Below are 19,314 nucleotides of genomic sequence, written 5' to 3' on the forward strand. Positions count from 1 at the left end.
GCAGCAGCTGCACACGCAGCAGGGGGCCATCAATGAGTACCTGTGCGACTATGGCACCAGGACAGGGTCAGGGGAGCTTGTTTTTTTTTCCCCACGCCAGTGGGCCATGATCAGGGATGCATGCACTCAGAGGTGGCTCTAGGCTTTGTGAGGCCTTAGGCAAAACTTAAACATGAGGCCCCACTCATGCCCATAATAGGACAAATAATTCAAGCGATATAAAAATTAACTGTATAAGGAGGGTACGGGGTGAGGGTAAGTGGACACAGTACAGGGGGAGGGTAAGTGGACAAAGTACAGGGGGAGGGTAAGTGGACAAAGTACAGGGGCAGGAGAGTACAGTGCAGGGGGAGGGTAAGTGGACACAGTACAGGGGGCAGGAGAGTACAGTGCAGGGGGAGGGTAAGTGGACACAGTACAGGGGGCAGGAGAGTACAGTGCAGGGGGAGGGTAAGTGGACACAGTACAGGGGCAGGAGGGCACAGTACAGGGGGAGGGTAAGTGGACACAGTACAGGGGGCAGAAGGGTACAGTACAGGGGGAGAGTAAGTGGACACAGTACAGGGGCAGAAGGGTACAGTACAGGGGGAGGGTAAGTGGACACAGTACAGGGGGAGAGTAAGTGGATACAGTACAGGGGCAGGAGAGTACAGTACAGGGGGAGGGGAAGTGGACACAGTACAGGGGGCAGAAGGGTACAGTACAGGGGGAGGGGAAGTGGACACAGTAAAGGGGGCAGGAGAGTACAGTACAGGGCGAGGGTAAGTGGACACAGTACAGGGGGCAGAAGGGTACAGTACAGGGGGAGGGGAAGTGAACACAGTACAGGGGGCAGGAGAGTACAGTACAGGGGGAGGGTAAGTGGACATAGTACAGGGGCAGAAGGGTACAGTACAGGGGGAGGGGAAGTGGACACAGTACAGGGGGCAGGAGAGTACAGTGCAGGGGGAGAGTAAGTGGATACAGTACAGGGGCAGGAGAGTACAGTACAGGGGGCAGGAGAGTACAGTACAGGGGGCAGGAGAGTACAGTGCAGGGGGAGGGTAAGTGGACACAGTACAGGGGGCAGGAGAGTACAGTACAGGGGGAGGGTAAGTGGACACAGTACAGGGGGCAGAAGGGTACAGTACAGGGGGAGGGGAAGTGGACACAGTACAGGGGGCAGGAGGGTACAGTACAGGGCGAGGGTAAGTGGACACAGTACAGGGGGCAGGAGAGTACAGTACAGGGGGAGGGGAAGTGGACACAGTACAGGGGGCAGGAGAGTACAGTACAGGGGGAGGGGAAGTGGACACAGTACATGGGGCAGAAGGGTACAGTACAGGGGGAGGGGAAGTGGACACAGTACAGGGGGCAGAAGGGTACAGTACAGGGGGAGGGCAAGTGGACACAGTACAGGGGGCAGAAGGGTACAGTACAGGGGGAGGGGAAGTGGACACAGTACAGGGGGCAGGAGAGTACAGTGCAGGGGGAGGGTAAGTGGACACAGTACAGGGGGCAGGAGAGTACAGTACAGGGGGAGGGTAAGTGGACACAGTACAGGGGCAGGAGGGTACAGTACAGGGGGAGAGTGGATACAGTACAGGGGCAGGAGAGTACAGTACAGGGGGCAGGAGAGTACAGTACAGGGGGCAGGAGAGTACAGTGTAGGGGGAGGGTAAGTGGACACAGTACAGGGGGCAGGAGAGTACAGTACAGGGGAGGGTAAGTGGACACAGTACAGGGGGCAGAAGGGTACAGTACAGGGGGAGGGGAAGTGGACACAGTACAGGGGGCAGGAGGGTACAGTACAGGGCGAGGGTAAGTGGACACAGTACAGGGGGCAGAAGGGTACAGTACAGGGGGAGGGGAAGTGGACACAGTACAGGGGGCAGGAGAGTACAGTACAGGGGGAGGGGAAGTGGACACAGTACAGGGGGCAGAAGGGTACAGTACAGGGGGAGGGGAAGTGGACACAGTACAGGGGGCAGGAGAGTACAGTACAGGGGGAGGGGAAGTGGACACAGTACAGGAGGCAGAAGGGTACAGTACAGGGGGAGGGGAAGTGGACACAGTACAGGGGGCAGGAGGGTACAGTACAGGGCGAGGGTAAGTGGACACAGTACAGGGGGCAGAAGGGTACAGTACAGGGGGAGGGGAAGTGGACACAGTACAGGGGGCAGGAGAGTACAGTACAGGGGGAGGGTAAGTGGACACAGTACAGGGGGCAGAAGGGTACAGTACAGGGGGAGGGGAAGTGGACACAGTACAGGGGGCAGGAGAGTACAGTACAGGGGGAGGGTAAGTGGACACAGTACAGGGGGAGAGTAAGTGGATACAGTACAGGGGCAGGAGAGTACAGTACAGGGGGAGGGGAAGTGGACACAGTACAGGGGGCAGAAGGGTACAGTACAGGGGGAGGGGAAGTGGACACAGTACAGGGGGCAGGAGAGTACAGTACAGGGCGAGGGTAAGTGGACACAGTACAGGGGGCAGAAGGGTACAGTACAGGGGGAGGGGAAGTGAACACAGTACAGGGGGCAGGAGAGTACAGTACAGGGGGAGGGTAAGTGGACATAGTACAGGGGCAGAAGGGTACAGTACAGGGGGAGGGGAAGTGGACACAGTACAGGGGGCAGGAGAGTACAGTGCAGGGGGAGAGTAAGTGGATACAGTACAGGGGCAGGAGAGTACAGTACAGGGGCAGGAGAGTACAGTACAGGGGGCAGGAGAGTACAGTGCAGGGGGAGGGTAAGTGGACACAGTACAGGGGGCAGGAGAGTACAGTACAGGGGGAGGGTAAGTGGACACAGTACAGGGGGCAGAAGGGTACAGTACAGGGGGAGGGGAAGTGGACACAGTACAGGGGGCAGGAGGGTACAGTACAGGGCGAGGGTAAGTGGACACAGTACAGGGGGCAGGAGAGTACAGTACAGGGGGAGGGGAAGTGGACACAGTACAGGGGGCAGGAGAGTACAGTACAGGGGGAGGGGAAGTGGACACAGTACATGGGGCAGAAGGGTACAGTACAGGGGGAGGGGAAGTGGACACAGTACAGGGGGCAGAAGGGTACAGTACAGGGGGAGGGCAAGTGGACACAGTACAGGGGGCAGAAGGGTACAGTACAGGGGGAGGGGAAGTGGACACAGTACAGGGGGCAGGAGAGTACAGTGCAGGGGGAGGGTAAGTGGACACAGTACAGGGGGCAGGAGAGTACAGTACAGGGGGAGGGTAAGTGGACACAGTACAGGGGCAGGAGGGTACAGTACAGGGGGAGAGTGGATACAGTACAGGGGCAGGAGAGTACAGTACAGGGGGCAGGAGAGTACAGTACAGGGGGCAGGAGAGTACAGTGTAGGGGGAGGGTAAGTGGACACAGTACAGGGGGCAGGAGAGTACAGTACAGGGGAGGGTAAGTGGACACAGTACAGGGGGCAGAAGGGTACAGTACAGGGGGAGGGGAAGTGGACACAGTACAGGGGGCAGGAGGGTACAGTACAGGGCGAGGGTAAGTGGACACAGTACAGGGGGCAGAAGGGTACAGTACAGGGGGAGGGGAAGTGGACACAGTACAGGGGGCAGGAGAGTACAGTACAGGGGGAGGGGAAGTGGACACAGTACAGGGGGCAGAAGGGTACAGTACAGGGGGAGGGGAAGTGGACACAGTACAGGGGGCAGGAGAGTACAGTACAGGGGGAGGGGAAGTGGACACAGTACAGGAGGCAGAAGGGTACAGTACAGGGGGAGGGGAAGTGGACACAGTACAGGGGGCAGGAGGGTACAGTACAGGGCGAGGGTAAGTGGACACAGTACAGGGGGCAGAAGGGTACAGTACAGGGGGAGGGGAAGTGGACACAGTACAGGGGGCAGGAGAGTACAGTACAGGGGGAGGGTAAGTGGACACAGTACAGGGGGCAGAAGGGTACAGTACAGGGGGAGGGGAAGTGGACACAGTACAGGGGGCAGGAGAGTACAGTACAGGGGGAGGGTAAGTGGACACAGTACATGGGGCAGAAGGGTACAGTACAGGGGGAGGGTAAGTGGACACAGTACAGGGGGCAGAAGGGTACAGTATAGGGACAGTAATGTATAATACGGAGCTGCTCTCGCAGATCCTAGCTATTCTGGCAGGCTGTCACTGGGGAAATTAAAGAAAAGAACATCCATCATATAAGTGTGTACCACAGTAAAATGTTATATAGTGTGAAGATACCAAGAATAATTAATATATGTACATTCCAAAGTGCTGGTACAATAAATAATAAGCATAAAACATACATGTAACACAAAAAAATCCAACAAAACTGTGCTGTGATAAACTTGTGCAGATATACTGCAAATTATTTGCTCGGACGTCAGATTCCCATCACCAAAAACAAAGCACATACCATTTGCTTACCAAAAAAAATAGACTTCTTAAACTTATGAGGTCACATGCACTTGTCATCTGCTGGATATTTACAACCACTTCACTCAAAAAACAACACTGCAGGCATAGTAGCTTGGTCCGGTACCAACCACAGGGAACCCCGTAAATGCAAAGAATAAATCAATACCAGGACAAGTAAACAATTTGTTGCTTTATCCTAGTAAAGTTTGCTGTAAGTACATTACTTTAAGAAGGCAACGCAGTATGTCATGGTAATGCATACAGTACGTTTTATTCTTTGCATACACGGGGTTGCTGTGGTTGGTACCTGACCAGGCAGAGTGGTAAAAGGCTGCTCCTGGGACAAAGTTACCATAACTGCGTTGTCACTTTTTGAGTGAAGTGGCTGTAAATATCCCACAGATGACAAGTGCATGTAACTTCATAAATTTAAGGAGTCAAATTTTTTGGTAAACAAATGGTATGTGCTTTGTTTTGGTGATGTACACCGAAGTCTGTGCAAACAGCTTGCAGTGGATATGCACAAGATTACCACAAAACAATTGGGTGTGTGTGTGTGTGTGTCTATATATAATTCTTGATATCTATTACATTGCACTTTAGGAACTTTCACATGAAGGATCCAATCAGGTCCACCTGTCAGTTTTTCAGGCAGACCCTCCATTCTCCTCTATGGAGCGGTGGATGTAAATGGACTTTTGTCCACTTACACCCGCCTACCTTCAATCTGGCCCAACAAAAACAAACTGAAGGGGGATCCATTATCCTCTGTCTAGGCTGATCAGGAAGAATGTCAGTTGGGTATAAACAGACAGGCGGTCCGTTTATACCTGACTGCCCATAGAGCAGTGTGGGCTGTGTCTGTGTCCACTTGACATAAGTGGAGCAGACGCAGACCTGTTAACCTCTTGCTCTGCTCAGAGGGTAGTCAGCAGACAGACTCCCCACTGAGCAAAGCAGAGTCTGTCCCAAGTGAAAGAGGCCTCATTGATGTCTTGTTTTGTCCCATCACCTTTGCTCTGTCTGTCCCCATGTACTCTCTAGCTGCCATCATCTCTCTTATTCCCTTGCTCTGTCCTTATATCCGCTTCTCTGTCCCATCTATCCCTCCTCTATCTCTAGATGGGTCCCTATTATGTACATGCAAGAGGCTGTGTAATCAGTACAGTCCGACAAGATACAGCACCTTACCTCTATCTTCCTCTGAAGATCCATGCCATTCCTGCTACTGTGTCTGCTGGCCCCTCCCTCTGGTCTCACTCGGCCCCTCCCCCTCCTCTCACTTACCTCCAGTTCACCAACGAGTATGCTGGAATGGAGGCGGTTCTGGTACCGCCCACGTGAGAGAAGATTCTCTTGGATAGAAGCTGCAACTGATCGATGTGCTGAAATGAAAGGCCATCATCTGCCTTTCATGTGGGAGGAGGAGGGGCCGCGGAAGCTAATGAAAGTTAATGTGGAGGCTGAATCTCACAGTGCCCAGCGCTGCATGTTACCGGTCTGATGTCTGCTTTGCTGAGCAGGTGTGAGCAGGGCGGTGCCAGCATAAGCACTTGAGGGACCGTCGGCTTCAGTGCCCCCCCTCTCCTGCCCCCCTAAGGTGGCCTTAAACTGGCGCCAGCAGCCAGCCCTGCTGAGGGGCTCTATCTGTGATCCGGAACTGTCAGCCTCAGAGGCGGCTCTCTAAGTAGACAGATCAGGCGGCCGCGAGGCCCCTCCCATTGCGGGGCCTAAGGCGACCGCCTAATATGCCTAATTAGAGAGCCGCCTCTGCATGCACTGTCCTGTCACCATTTGAGGAGGCCACGAGAATGGTGAGCAGTGACAGTGCATGCATCAGTGACACTGTCCCCCTTGTCGACCTGTTGGAGCACATGCTGCGTGGAATAATGGACAGGGCACTTGAGGCAGAACAGAGGCAGGAGGACTTCCTTAGCTCTCAAGGCCCCCTTTATGCAGACAGTGTTCCTGCGTGCCTGCCGATCACACAGGAAGAGGACGAGGAAGAGGAGGATTGTGTCAGTATGGAGGTGGAGCCTGGCACTCAGCATCAGCAGCAGTCTTTAAGGGATCAGTCCCAAGACACACATGGACTTGTACGTGGCTGGGAGGAGGTGGCTGTGGACCATGTGGTCCTTAGTGATCCAGAGGACACCGGACCGAATGCCTCAGCAAACCTACGCTGCATGGCCTCCCTGATCCTGCAAAGCCTGCATAAGGATCCTCGTATTCGTGGTATCAAGGAGAAGGACCAATACTGGCTGGCAACCCTCCTTGATCCATGTTACAAGGGTAAGGTTGCGGACCTTATCTTGCCATCGCAGAGGGAGCAGAGGATGAAACATCTTTGGGAGGCCTTGCAGAAAGGTCTGTGCAACGCTTTCCCAGAGACTGGGAGGTTACAAACTCACAAAAAAAAACAAATTTTCAAAAAAACATTTGTCATTGGGACAAAAAGTGAGGTGATAACCCTTCCCTATGTTTTCCAAAAAGCTTAAAATAGATTTTTTGGCTGGAGGTAAACACGTTAAAAATGTACCAGTTCAAAATTACAAACAGATTCTACTTAACAACAAACCTACAGTCCCTGTCTTGTTTGCACCGCCTGTATACTGCTGTTCAGAGTATATAGGGCCTGGTGGCCTCACGCCTTTCCTTTTTTTAATTTAGGTGCGGGGTTCCCCTTAATATCCATACAAGACCCAAAAGGCCTGGTAATGGACTGGGGGGTACCCATGCTGTTTGTCTCACTGATTTTCATCCATATTGCCAGGACCCAACATTACATTAAAGCCGCAAGCAGTTTTAAATGACTTTTTTTGAGGATTGACCCCAAAGTAGAGTGGGGAAAATAATTATTTGATCCCCTGCAGATTTTGTAGGCTTGCCCACTTACAAAGAAATGAGGGGCCTATATTTTTTTTATCATAGGTGTAATTCAAATGATAGAGACAGAATATCAACCAAATATCCAGAAAAAGCACATGATACAAATGTTATAAATTGAGTTGCAGTTCAGTGAGTAAAATAAGTATTTGATCTCCAAGCAAAACGTACTTGGTGGAGAAAACCTTGTTGGCCCAGAGGTAAGATGTTTCTTGTAGTTGGTGTTCAGGTTTGCACACATCTCAAGAAGGATTTTGGTCCACTCTTCTTTACACATTTTTTGTAAATCCTTAAGGTTTCTTGGCTGTCTCTTGGCAACTCAAAATTTCAGCTCCCTCCATAAATTTTCTATATGATTAAGCTGTGGAGACTGGTTAAGCCACTCCATGACCTTAATGTGATTCTCGTTGAGTCACTCCTTTGTTGCCATGGCGGGATGTTTTGGGTCATTGTCATGCTGGAAGACCCATCTACGACCCATCTTCAGTGTTCTGGCTGAGGGAAAAAGGTTCTCATCCAAGACTTTACAATACATGGCTCCTTCCTATGGCCCCTCAATGTGGCAAAGTCGGACTGTACCTTTAGCAGAGAAACAGCCCCAAAGCATAATGTTTCCACCTCCCTGCTTGACTGTAGGGATGGTGTTCTTAGGGTCAAAGTCAGCATTTTTCTTCCTCCAAACAGGGCAAGTTGAGTTAATGCCAAAAAGCTCAATTTTGGTTTCATCTGACCAAAGCACTTTCTCACAACAGAAATCTCTCCTGCGCTCAAGTGTCTAGTTCATCAGCACGTGGTGTAACCAGCTTCTTACAGTAGTGCCTGCCATCTTGCAGCCCCCTTTAGAATAATGGGTATTCATAGGCTAAAGGAAAAAAAAAAAAGAAAAAGGAAGGCGAACCAACCTAGTGCATTACTACTGGTAAAGATTTAATGTAGCATAAAACAACAAATTGCATACTCACAAACGAGCATAGGTAACAGGAATTAAACATGTAGCAGGTTCACGGTTCTGGATACCGACAAGCCAGGACCTGACATCAAGTGTATCGAGCGATGGCTGACGCGTTTCAGGGGAGAACCCCTTTCCTCAGAGCCTAAACGGGCAATGGCTGCTCTCTCGCACGGTCCTATATATATATATATATATATATATATATATATATATATATATATATGTGTGTGTGTGTGTCTGCGCACCTCAATTGATGCCAGCCTCCACCCACATGAGTCACACCCACCCACATAATTGGGCCCTCTCTGACTCCACCCAGTCAGTAACATGCAACACCATAGGGGTTTCTAATACCAAACAGTGACCCCATACATACTAAGCCAGAGAATGGAATACATGGTGTACATACTATAAAATCATAGTGAAGGAGTACAAGGGGAGGCGATGCAGCCTCCCATAGGGAAATGGTCAGGCATGTAACCTACCTGAACCACCCCCATACTTGTCCCATGCAGTGGGAAATAAAGCAATGTTGGGGTGACTCCTACCGAGTGTAATAAAGTCTCCAGCAGTTGTCCTCCGCGGATGGAACGCACGCCGTTTAGACAACCATGAAGAGCGGGTGCACCTGCGTTCCACCCGCAACCTCTGGCCAACATAAACGCCACTTCTGCGCACGGCAGTGGATAGACTATGTGTGCAGAAAACGCAGCCCGGAAGTGCAGGTGTATATGCGTTCCACCCGCTACTTCCGACCGCTAATGCACTGGCATTCCCCAAAGCCACATGTGAGTGTGTGGATGCACGTGCACAGGCACAAATGAGCACACACTCACTAACCGCTCAAAGGATACCCTCTCTAATGGCCCAAATGCATACTGCAAAGATGGACAGGATGGGGGAGAGGGGATCGATGCTACAGGTGTAAGGAGCAAACGAAGCACACAAACACACATAAAAGAAGGAGGATAAAATTCAAATTTTATATATATCGTTTTATGTTGGCCGGAAGTTGCGGGTGGAACGCAGGTACACTCACTCTTCCTGGTTGTCTAAACGGCGTGCGTTCCATCCACGGAAGACAACTGCTGGAGACTTTATTACACTCAGTAGGAGTCACCCCAACATTGCTTTATTTCCCACTGCATGGGACAAGTATGGGGGTGGTTCAGGTAGATTACATGCCTGACCACTTCCCTATGGGAGGCTGCATCTCCTCCCCTTGTACTCCTTCACTATGATTTTGACTGGGTGGAGTCAGGGAGGGTCCAATTATGTGGGTGGGTGTGACTCATGTGGGTGGAGGCTGGCATTAATTGAGGTGCGCAGACACACATATAGAGGGGACCGTGCAAGAGAGCAGCCATTGCCCGTTTAGGCTCTGGGGAAAGGGGTTCTCCCCTGAAACACGTCAGCGTCAGCTCGATTCACTTGATGTCAGGTCCTGGCTTGTCGGTATCCAGAACCGCGAACCTGCTACATTTTTAATGCCTGTTACCTATGCTCGTTTGCAAAGCACTTTCTACCAATCCTTCTCTGAATCATTTAGATGTTCATTTGCATGACTGTACATGTGCCTTCTTCAGGAGAGGAACTCGCCATGTGTGGAGGAAGAAAAATGCTGACCATGACCCTTATGCAGCGTACACTCGAGCGGAATGTCCGTCATATAAAGTCCAATGGGAGCTTCTCATCGTATTTTCATTTTTTTTTCATCAAGATCTCCTTTTTTTTGATTATTGCTAAATTATTTTCTAGTGATCTCCATAATTTTTTTTTTTTTTGGTGTGTCAAGTTACCACAATAACATTATTATCTTGTATTTTGTAACCTCAAGGAGGCTGATTGGTGTCCCTTGTTAACTAGTGGCTGACCGCCACACGCCGATGTACGTCGGCACAATGGCACGGGCAGGCATAAGGGCTTAAAACAAGTAAAAATTTGCGCTGAACTGTAAAAAGCAAGCGGCCAGCAAAGTTCGTAGATAACAAACAAAAAGTCACATGCATAAAAACTATTGCGGCGCTAAAAAGTTCAAAATGGAATTGAAGAGTGGGAGGAATCCAATCACCAAATATATTGTGCAGATGTAGAAAGAGTCACTCGTCACCATGTGGTAATGTAGTCTGCTTACCAGAAGGTGTTAAGGATTAGGCATAGATGATAAATTCTCAATAGCATCCAGCAAATCCAGCCCACTGGAACCCCTCATCAGACCACAACATCCGTGGGATTTCCTTCACATATAAACATCTCCCAATGGTCACTTCAGAATTAGGCATTCAGGCATGTAGTCATCATATATCCGAGAAAAGAAAATGAAGGACCCATAGTGAAGCCCGTAATGATAGATAAAAAAACTTTTATTGTAGTAACTTACAGTTGAAGCAAGCTTCAACTGTAAGATACTACAATAAAAGTTTTTTTATCTATCATTACGGGCTTCACTATGGGTCCTTTATTTTCTTTTCTCGGATATATGATGACTACATGCCTGAATGCCTAATTCTGAAGTGACCATTGGGAGATGTTTATATGTGAAGGAAATCCCACGGATGTTGTGGTCTGATGAGTGGTTCCAGTGGGCTGGATTTGCTGGATGCTATTGAGAATTTATCCAATCGGACCCCTCCCCGGTGCCTGCGGTGGTCGGATTAGCTCCAGGAGAGATCCATGCTGAGGGGGAGGCCACTGATTCATGGCCACCCCTCACAATCGCTCCTGGCAAATGAGGAGCTTCCTCTGCTTCTGAACTGTAAACAGAAGCGGAGGAAATGATGTCATTGCTCCTTGTGAAGCCTTTTCGTTCCGGCTTCCGAGGAGAGAAGACATCAAGTAAGTGCACCAATACTACAGATTACAGTAGAACACGCAGGAACACTTTTCACCCCCCCAATCACCCCCCCAATCACCCCCTTGCACCCCCTGTCACAGTGACACCAATAGCAGTTATTTTTTTTTTTACTGAATACTGCATTGGTGTCATTTGTGACTGTTATAAGTGGTAGGGCAGTTAGTGGTAGGCCCCTTTACTTTTAGGGTACCCCCCTAACCCCACCTAATAAAGGTTTAACCCCTTGATCACCCCCCGTAGCCAGTGTCACTAAGCGATCGTTTTTATGATCGCTGTATTAGTGTCACAGGTAACGCTAGTTAGGCAGGTAAGTATTTTGGTTTGCCGTCAGCTTTTTATAGCGTCAGGTACCCCCATATACTACCTAATGAAGGTTTTAACCCCCTGATTGCCTCCTAGTTAACCCTTTCACCAGTGATCACCATATAACTGTTATGGGTGACGCTGGTTAGTTAGTTTGTTTTTTATAGTGTCAGGGCACCCGCCGTTTATTACCTAATAAAGGTTTAATCCCCTGATCGCCCAGCGGGTGATATAAGTTAGGTTTTAGGGTCAGATAGGGTCTGTGTCGCCCCAGGCAGTGTTAGCTTAGTGCCAGTACCGCTAACACCCACGCATGCAGCATACACCTCCCTTAGTGGTATAGTATCTGAACGGATCAATATCTTATCAGATCTATACTAGCGTCCCCAGCAGTTTAGGGTTTCCAAAAACACAGCGGGATCAGCCCAGATACCCGCTAGCACCTGCGTTTTGCCCCTCCGCCCAGCCCAGCCCAGCCCAGCCCAAGTGCAGTATCGATCGATCACTGTCACTTACAAAACATTAAACACATAACTGCAGCGTTCGCAGAGTCAGGCCTGATCCCTGCGATCGCTAACAGTTTTGTTGGTAGCATTTTGATACAGTCGCTGACAGTCAGGAGCTTTTTTACCTGTGAGTCTCCCTAGTGTACCCCTAAATTTAGAGCCCAAAATAGCAAATCGAAGGTACAGTAGTGAAGAGGCCTACACGTTTCTGAGCATGAAAGATAGTGAAGAGGAAGTCACTCTTCTGTCAGATTCAGGCTCAGAATACGAACCTGTAGACAGCAGCGGCTCCATGACAGATAGCTCTGACAATGCAGTTGTGGTCCCTGCCAGGTCAGGCGTACCAGACCCCAATCTTTTTCTGCTGCTGAGGTGCAAGAACCGCAGGGCTCTCGTATGGAGCAGAGAAGTACTAGCGCCGCTATTCCATCTGGTGAATTGGCAAGCACCAGCGGCCTAGTACACCCTGGTCGTACATCCAGCACTGCAGTAACACTTGGTGACGTGGCGAGTCCCATAAGTGCAGTTCAAGCTGGCGAGGTGGCAAGCACAAGTAGTGTCCTGCTGCCACCAAGAACACAAACACAGGCCCGTTGTGCCCATAGTGCTTGTCCTGCTGCATTTGCTAATCCTAATTGGGAACCCACCACTTCTGCAGCACCCGTACTTCCCCCATTCACTGGCCAACCCGGCATTCAGGTGGAAACAGTTGATTTTACGTCACTTGATTTTTATTCGCTGTTTTTCACCGAAGATCTCTATAGATCTATTGTGGACCAAAGCAATTTGTATGCTGGTCAATACATCGACACTAATCCCCAGTCCTCCCTTGCCAGAGATTGGAAACCAATTATAGTTTCCGAATTTAAGATCTTTCTGGGCCTATCCTTTCTTATGGGCAGAACCAAAAAGAGTGAGTTGCGGCCATATTGGTCCACTGACCCAATTCACCATATGCCCATGTCCTCTGCTTCCATGGCCAGGGCACGATATGAGCAGATTTTGCGGTTCATGCACTTCAACAACAATCAACTCTGTTGTTCTCGTGGAGACCCTGGATACGATAGGCTCTACAAAATTCGGCCCCTCGTAAACCACTTCAACCAACGTTTTGCAGACTTGTTTAGTCCCCATCAAGTTGTCTGCGTTGATGAGTCCCTGATTTAGTTTTCTGACCGCTTGTCATTCAAACAGTATCTTCCCAGCAAGCGTGCCAGATACGGGGTCAAGATGTATAAGCTCTGTGACAGGGCCACAGGCTATACATGTAGTTTTATGGTTTACGAGGGAAGAGGTAGTCACGTAGAGCCGACAAACTGCCCTGACTACATAGGAAGCGCTGGCAAGGTTGTGTGGGACTTGGTGTCACCCTTATTTGGAAAGGGGTACCACTTGTACGTGGACAATTATTACACAAGCGTGCCACTTTTTAGTCACTTGTTTGATCATCAAATTGGAGCATGTGGGCACTGTGCGATCTAATCGCCGGGGCTTTCCCCAGCGGCTTGTAGATTCCCGTCTTAGGCTGGGGGAGAGAGCCTGCTTGAAGTGTAATAACTTGCTCGCTATGAAGTGGAGGGATAATAAGAATGTTTTCGTTCTTACCTCCCTTCATGCAGATACGACTTTCTAAATTACTACGGAGACTGGTGTTGTGGAGAAACCCCTCTGTGTCCATGAATATAACCAAAATATGGGAGGGGTGGACCTCAACGACCAGTTGTTGGTGCCGTACCTAGTTGCCCTTAAGGCCAGACGCTCGTATAAAAAAATGTCTGTATACTTATTTCAATTGGCTTTGCTGAACACTCATGTGCTATACAGAGCTTCAGGACGGGCTGGATCCTTCCTTACATTCCAGGAAGAGATCGTCAGAGCCCTTCTGTTTCCAGACGGTTCTCCACCTCACCTTCCCCAACCAAATGCAGTAAGCCGGCTGCATGAGAGGCATTTTCCTTATGTCCTCCCGAGTACCCCTACCCAACGAGCCCTCCAAAGAAAATGTCGTGTCTGTAGAAAGCACGGATATAGGCGTGACACCCACTATTATTGTCCCTCCTATCCTGACAATCCTGGACTTTGCATTGGTGAATATTTTGAGCGCTACCATACACTAGTTGAGTTTTAGCGTAGGGTACAGCATTGCACAGACTAGGCACACTTTCACATTGTCTCCCAAGATGCCATCTCATTTTGAGAGACCCGAACCTGGAACCGAATCATTACAGTTACAAATAAAAGTGTAAAAAAAAAAGTAAAAAAAAAAAAATACACAAAAGAAGTATAAAATAAAAAAAACAATAATAGTTGTCGCGTTATTGTTCTCTCTCTCTCTGTTCTCTCTCTATTGTTCTGCTTTTTTTTACTGTTTTCTATTCTGCAATGTTTTATTGTTATTATGTTTTATCATGCTTGCTTTTCAGGTATGTAATTTTTTTATACTTTACTGTTTACTATGTTTTATTGTTAACCATTTTTTTGTTTTCAGGTACGCCATTCAGCTGCAGCGCGGCTTTATTTATCTTGACAGCAACAGCGTTTGTTCCCATGATACATAAAGCCGTGACTCCAGCACTGTAGGGGGTGATTTCACCACCACAGTTACAAAAAAGAGCATATATGCCAAAACATGGGGGCAGCATGGGCGGAGGAGCGATTTGTTCCTAACTTTTGGGGCGGATGCCCCCATGCTTTGGCATATATACATGGTGCATGTATGCTTATGATTAGAAGTGGGTGGATGAAGGGAGGTATTCTAATAGTGGGCATACCCACTGATCAATCTCTTTTTTTCGTTCAGCCCACAGGCTGCATGAAAAAAAAGATTACAATATATGCCCAACAAGGACCAGCAACGTACTGGTATGTTGCTGGACTTTGAGTGGTTATACCAGAATGATGCCTGCAGGTTTAGGTATCATCTTGGTATTATTCTTTTCAGCCAGCGGTCGGCTTTCATGTAAAAGCAATCCTAGCAGCTAATTAGCCTCTAGACTACTTTTACAAGCAGTGGGAGGGAATGTCCCCCCCCCCACTGTCTTCCTTGTTTTTCTCTGGCTCTCCTGTCCCAACAGGGAACCCGAGAATGCAGCCGGTGATTCAGCCAGCTGACCATAGAGCTGATCAGAGACCAGAATGGCTCTAATCATCTCTATGGCCTAAGAAACCGGAAGCTACGAGCATTTCATGACTTATACCGCGTACACACGAGCGGACTTTACGGCAGACTTTGCCCGGCGGACTTTTCAACGTACATTACGACGGACTTTCTGAATGAACAGACTTGCCTACACACAATCCACCGAAGTCCGTCAAATTCGTACGTGATGACGTCAATAGCTGCCCTAGCGTGGCTTTCTGGCCGTCGAACTAGCATACAGACGAGCGGACTTTTCAACCGGACTTGAGTTCGACGGATTGATTTAAAACATGTTTCAAATCTAAGTCCGTCCAACTTTTGAGAAAACAAAGTCCGCTGGAGCCCACACACGATCGAATTGTCCGACGAAATCCCGTCCACCGGGCAAAGTCTGCCGTAAAGTCCGCTCATGTGTACGCGGCATTAGATTTTGCCGGATGTAAACAGCGCCATTGGGAAATTGGGAAAGCATTTTATCACACCGATCATGGTGTGGTCAGATGCTTTGAGGGCAGAGGAGAGATCTAGGGTCTAATAGACCCCAATTTTTTCAAAAAAGAGTACCTGTCACTACCTATTGTTATCATAGGGGATATTTACATTCTCTGAGATAACAATAAAAATGATTTCAAAAAATGAAAGGAACAGTTTAAAAATAAGATAAAAAAGCAAAAAAAAAAAAAAAAAAGCAGAAAGAAAAGCACCCCTGTCCCCCACTGCTCTCACGCAAAGGCAAACGCAAGCGTCGGTCTAGCGCCAAATGTAACCAGCAATTGCACCATGCATGTGAGGTATCACCACGAAGGTCAGATCGAGGGCAGTAATTTTAGCAGTAGACCTCCTCTGTAAATCTAAAGTGGTAACCTGTAAAGGCTTTTAAAGGTTTTTAAAAATGTATGTAGTTTGTCGCCACTGCACGTTTGTGCGCAATTTTAAAGCATGTCGTGTTTGCTATCCATGTTCTCGGCCTAAGATCATCTTTTTTTAATTTCATCAAACATTTGGGCAATATAGTGTGTTTTAGTGCATTAAAATGAAAAAAAAGTGTGTTTTTTCCCAAGAAAAAGCATTTGAAAAATCGCTGCGCAAATACTGTGTGAAAAAAAAATGAAACACCCACCATTTTAATCTGTAGGGCCTTTGCTTTAAAAATATATATAATGTTTGGGGGTTAAAAGTAATTTTCTTGCAAAAAAAAATATTTTTTCATGTAAACAAAAAGTGTCAGAAAGGGCTTTGTCTTCAAGTTGTTAGAAGAGTGGGTGATGTGTGACATAAGCCTCTAAATGTTGTGCATAAAATGCCAGGACAGTTCAAACTCCCCCCTAATGACCCCATTTCAGAAAGTAGACACTCCAAGCTATTTACTGAGAGGCATGTTGAGTCTATGGAATATTTTATATTGTGACACAAATTGCGGGAAAAAGACAATTTTTTTTTTTTTTTTTTTGCACAAAGTTGTCACTAAATGATATATTGCTCAAACATGCCATGGGCATATGTGAAATTACACCCCAAAAGATATTCTGTTACTTCTCCTGAGTACGGGGATACCACATGTGTGAGACTTTTTGGGAGCCTAGCCGCGTACGGGACCCTAAAAACCAAGCACCGCCTTCAGGCTTTCTAAGGGCGTAAATTTTTAATTTCACTCCTTACTGCCTATCACAGTTTCGGAAGCCATGGAATGCCCAAATGGCACAACCCCCCCCCCCCCCAAATGACCCCATTTTGGAAAGTAGACACCCCAAGCTATTTGCTGAGAGGTATGGTGAGTATTTTGCAGACTTCACTTTTTGTCACAAAGTTTTGAAAATTGAAAAAAGAAAAAAAAAAAAAAGTTTTCTTTTCTTTCTTCATTTTCAAAAACTAATGAGAGCTGCAAAATACTCACCATGCCTCTCAGCAAATAGCTGAGAAGTTTGTCATTTTCCCACAACTTGTGTCAAAATATAAAATATTCCATGGACTCAACATGCCTCTCAGCAAATAGCTTGGGGTGTCTACTTTCCAAAACGGGGTCATTTGGGGGGGGGGGGGGTGTTGTGCCATCTGGGCATTTTATGGCCTTCGAAACTGTGATAGGTAGTGGAGTGAAATCAAAAATGTACGACCTTAGAAATCCTGAAGGCGGTGCTTGGTTTTCGGGCCCCGTACACAGCTAAGCTCCCAAAAAGTCCCCGTACTCAGGAGAAGCAGCAGAATGTATTTTGGGGTGTAATTCCACATATGCCCATGGCATGTTTGAGCAATATATCATTTAGTGACAACTTTGTGCAAAAAAAAAAAAGTTTGTCATTTTCCCGCAACTTGTGGCAATATATAAAATATTTCATGGACTCAACATGCCTCTAAGCAAATAGTTTGGGGTATCTACTTTCCAAAATGGGGTCATTTGGGGGGTTTGTGCCATATTGGCATTTTATGGCCTTCGAAACTGTAATAATGAGGAGTGAAATCAAAAATTTACGCCCTTAGAAATCCTGAAAGCGGTGATTGGTTTTCAGGGACCCCGTACGCGGCTAGGCTCCCAAAAAGTCCCACACATGTGGTATCCCCGTACTCAGGAGAAGCAGCAAAATGTATTTTGGGGTGCAATTCCACATATAACCATGGCATGTGTGAGCAATATATCATTTAGTGACAACTCTTGTTTTTTTTTTTTTTTGTCATTATTCAATCACTTGGGACAAAAAAATTAAATATTCAATGGGCTCAACATGCCTCTCAGCAATTTCCTTGGGGTGTCTAGTTTCCAAAATGGGGTCATTGGGGAGGGGGGGGGGGGTTGTACTGCCCTGCCATTTTAGCACCTTAAGAAATGAGATAGGCAGTCATAAACTAAAAGCTGTGTAAATTCCAGAAAATGTACCCTGGTTTGTAGACGCTATAACTTTTGCGCAAACCAATAAATATACGCTTATTGACTTTTTTTTACCAAAGACATGTGGCTGAATACATTTTGGCCTAAATGTATGACTAAAATTGTGTTTCTTGGATTTTTTGTATAACAAAAAGTAGAAAATATCAATTTAAAAAAAAATTTCGGTCTTTTTCCGTTTATAGCGCAAAAAAAAAAAAACGCAGAGGTGATCAAATACCATCAAAAGAAAGCTCTATTTGTGGGAAAAAAAAGGACGCAAATTTCGTTTGGGTACAGCATTGCATGACTGTGCAATTAGCAGTTAAAACGACGCAGTGCCAAATTGTAAAAAGTGCTCTGGTCAGGAAGGGGGTAAAACCTTCCGGGGCTGAAGTGGTTGATTTGACATTGTCTTTTTGAAATGTACCTGCCTACTCACAAACAATCTGTTCTATTTTAATAAAAACACATATAGGCAAGTATTTTCTCAAAATAAAATATCCATTTATTCTGGTTAACAAAATAAAGAGGCTGGAGAAACTTTTGGAATTTGCAAAGCCTTTTGGCCCCAGGGCACACATCAAGTCTGTGTAAACAAAAAATTTTATCTTGAGGAGTCCATATAATTTTGAGCCCAATCTGGTCCAGGACTCCCCGAGATCAGGACCAGCAGTAGATGATATCTATGTCAGACCAGACTGAACCCAGGCCATTACTTTCTTCTCTGCGCTGCAACCTTCCTTCCACGCTTCCCTGCAGCCTTCCTTGGAGGCTGTGGCTCTAGTGGTGGACTTGTGGCAGGAGGAGGAGGAGGAGGATGGGTGAGATCATATATGTTGCTGTTCTCTGTCAGCTGGCCCCTCAACCCCTTCTGAAGGCCGTCAAAAATAATTCGCTCACAGAGTAAGCGTTGGCCCTCCTCCAATTTCAAGAATCTTGTGGCTATATAGCAGCCATAGGCCTCTTCATCATTGGGGGGCCTCTGAGCACATCACTCGCTTCCCTAAAGAGGCCCAGTGCTACCTCCTCTGTCCTCGTCCCCTTCCTGGGCCTTTTTGTTTGAAGGCAGAGGGGAGGCAACTGGGATTGGGTGAGGCTCCTACTGGGGCCAGCCACCTTCTGGCTGACACTGGGCCCGCCCACCTCCTGGCTGTCACTGGGCGGGGCCACCTCCTGGCTGTCACTGGGCACGGCCTCCTCCTGGCTGTCACTGGGCATGGCCTCCTCCTGCCTACCACCTTCCAGACCCTCCTCCTGGCTGAGCTCATCCTGTGTATAAAAAAGAGACATAATTTTAGTTTTTGCTTCATCAATCACACACAATTTTTAGCTCATGACTTGCAAATTGAATGTTAATAAATAGAAAAGACTATCATTCTGACCCCAGCATTTTTCTTTCTTGTCCCAAACATTATGTCTATTCATATGTAAATCACTTTGTT

This window comes from Aquarana catesbeiana, linkage group LG01 (assembly GCF_042186555.1).
Source record: "Aquarana catesbeiana isolate 2022-GZ linkage group LG01, ASM4218655v1, whole genome shotgun sequence".
Taxonomy (NCBI): domain Eukaryota; kingdom Metazoa; phylum Chordata; class Amphibia; order Anura; family Ranidae; genus Aquarana; species Aquarana catesbeiana.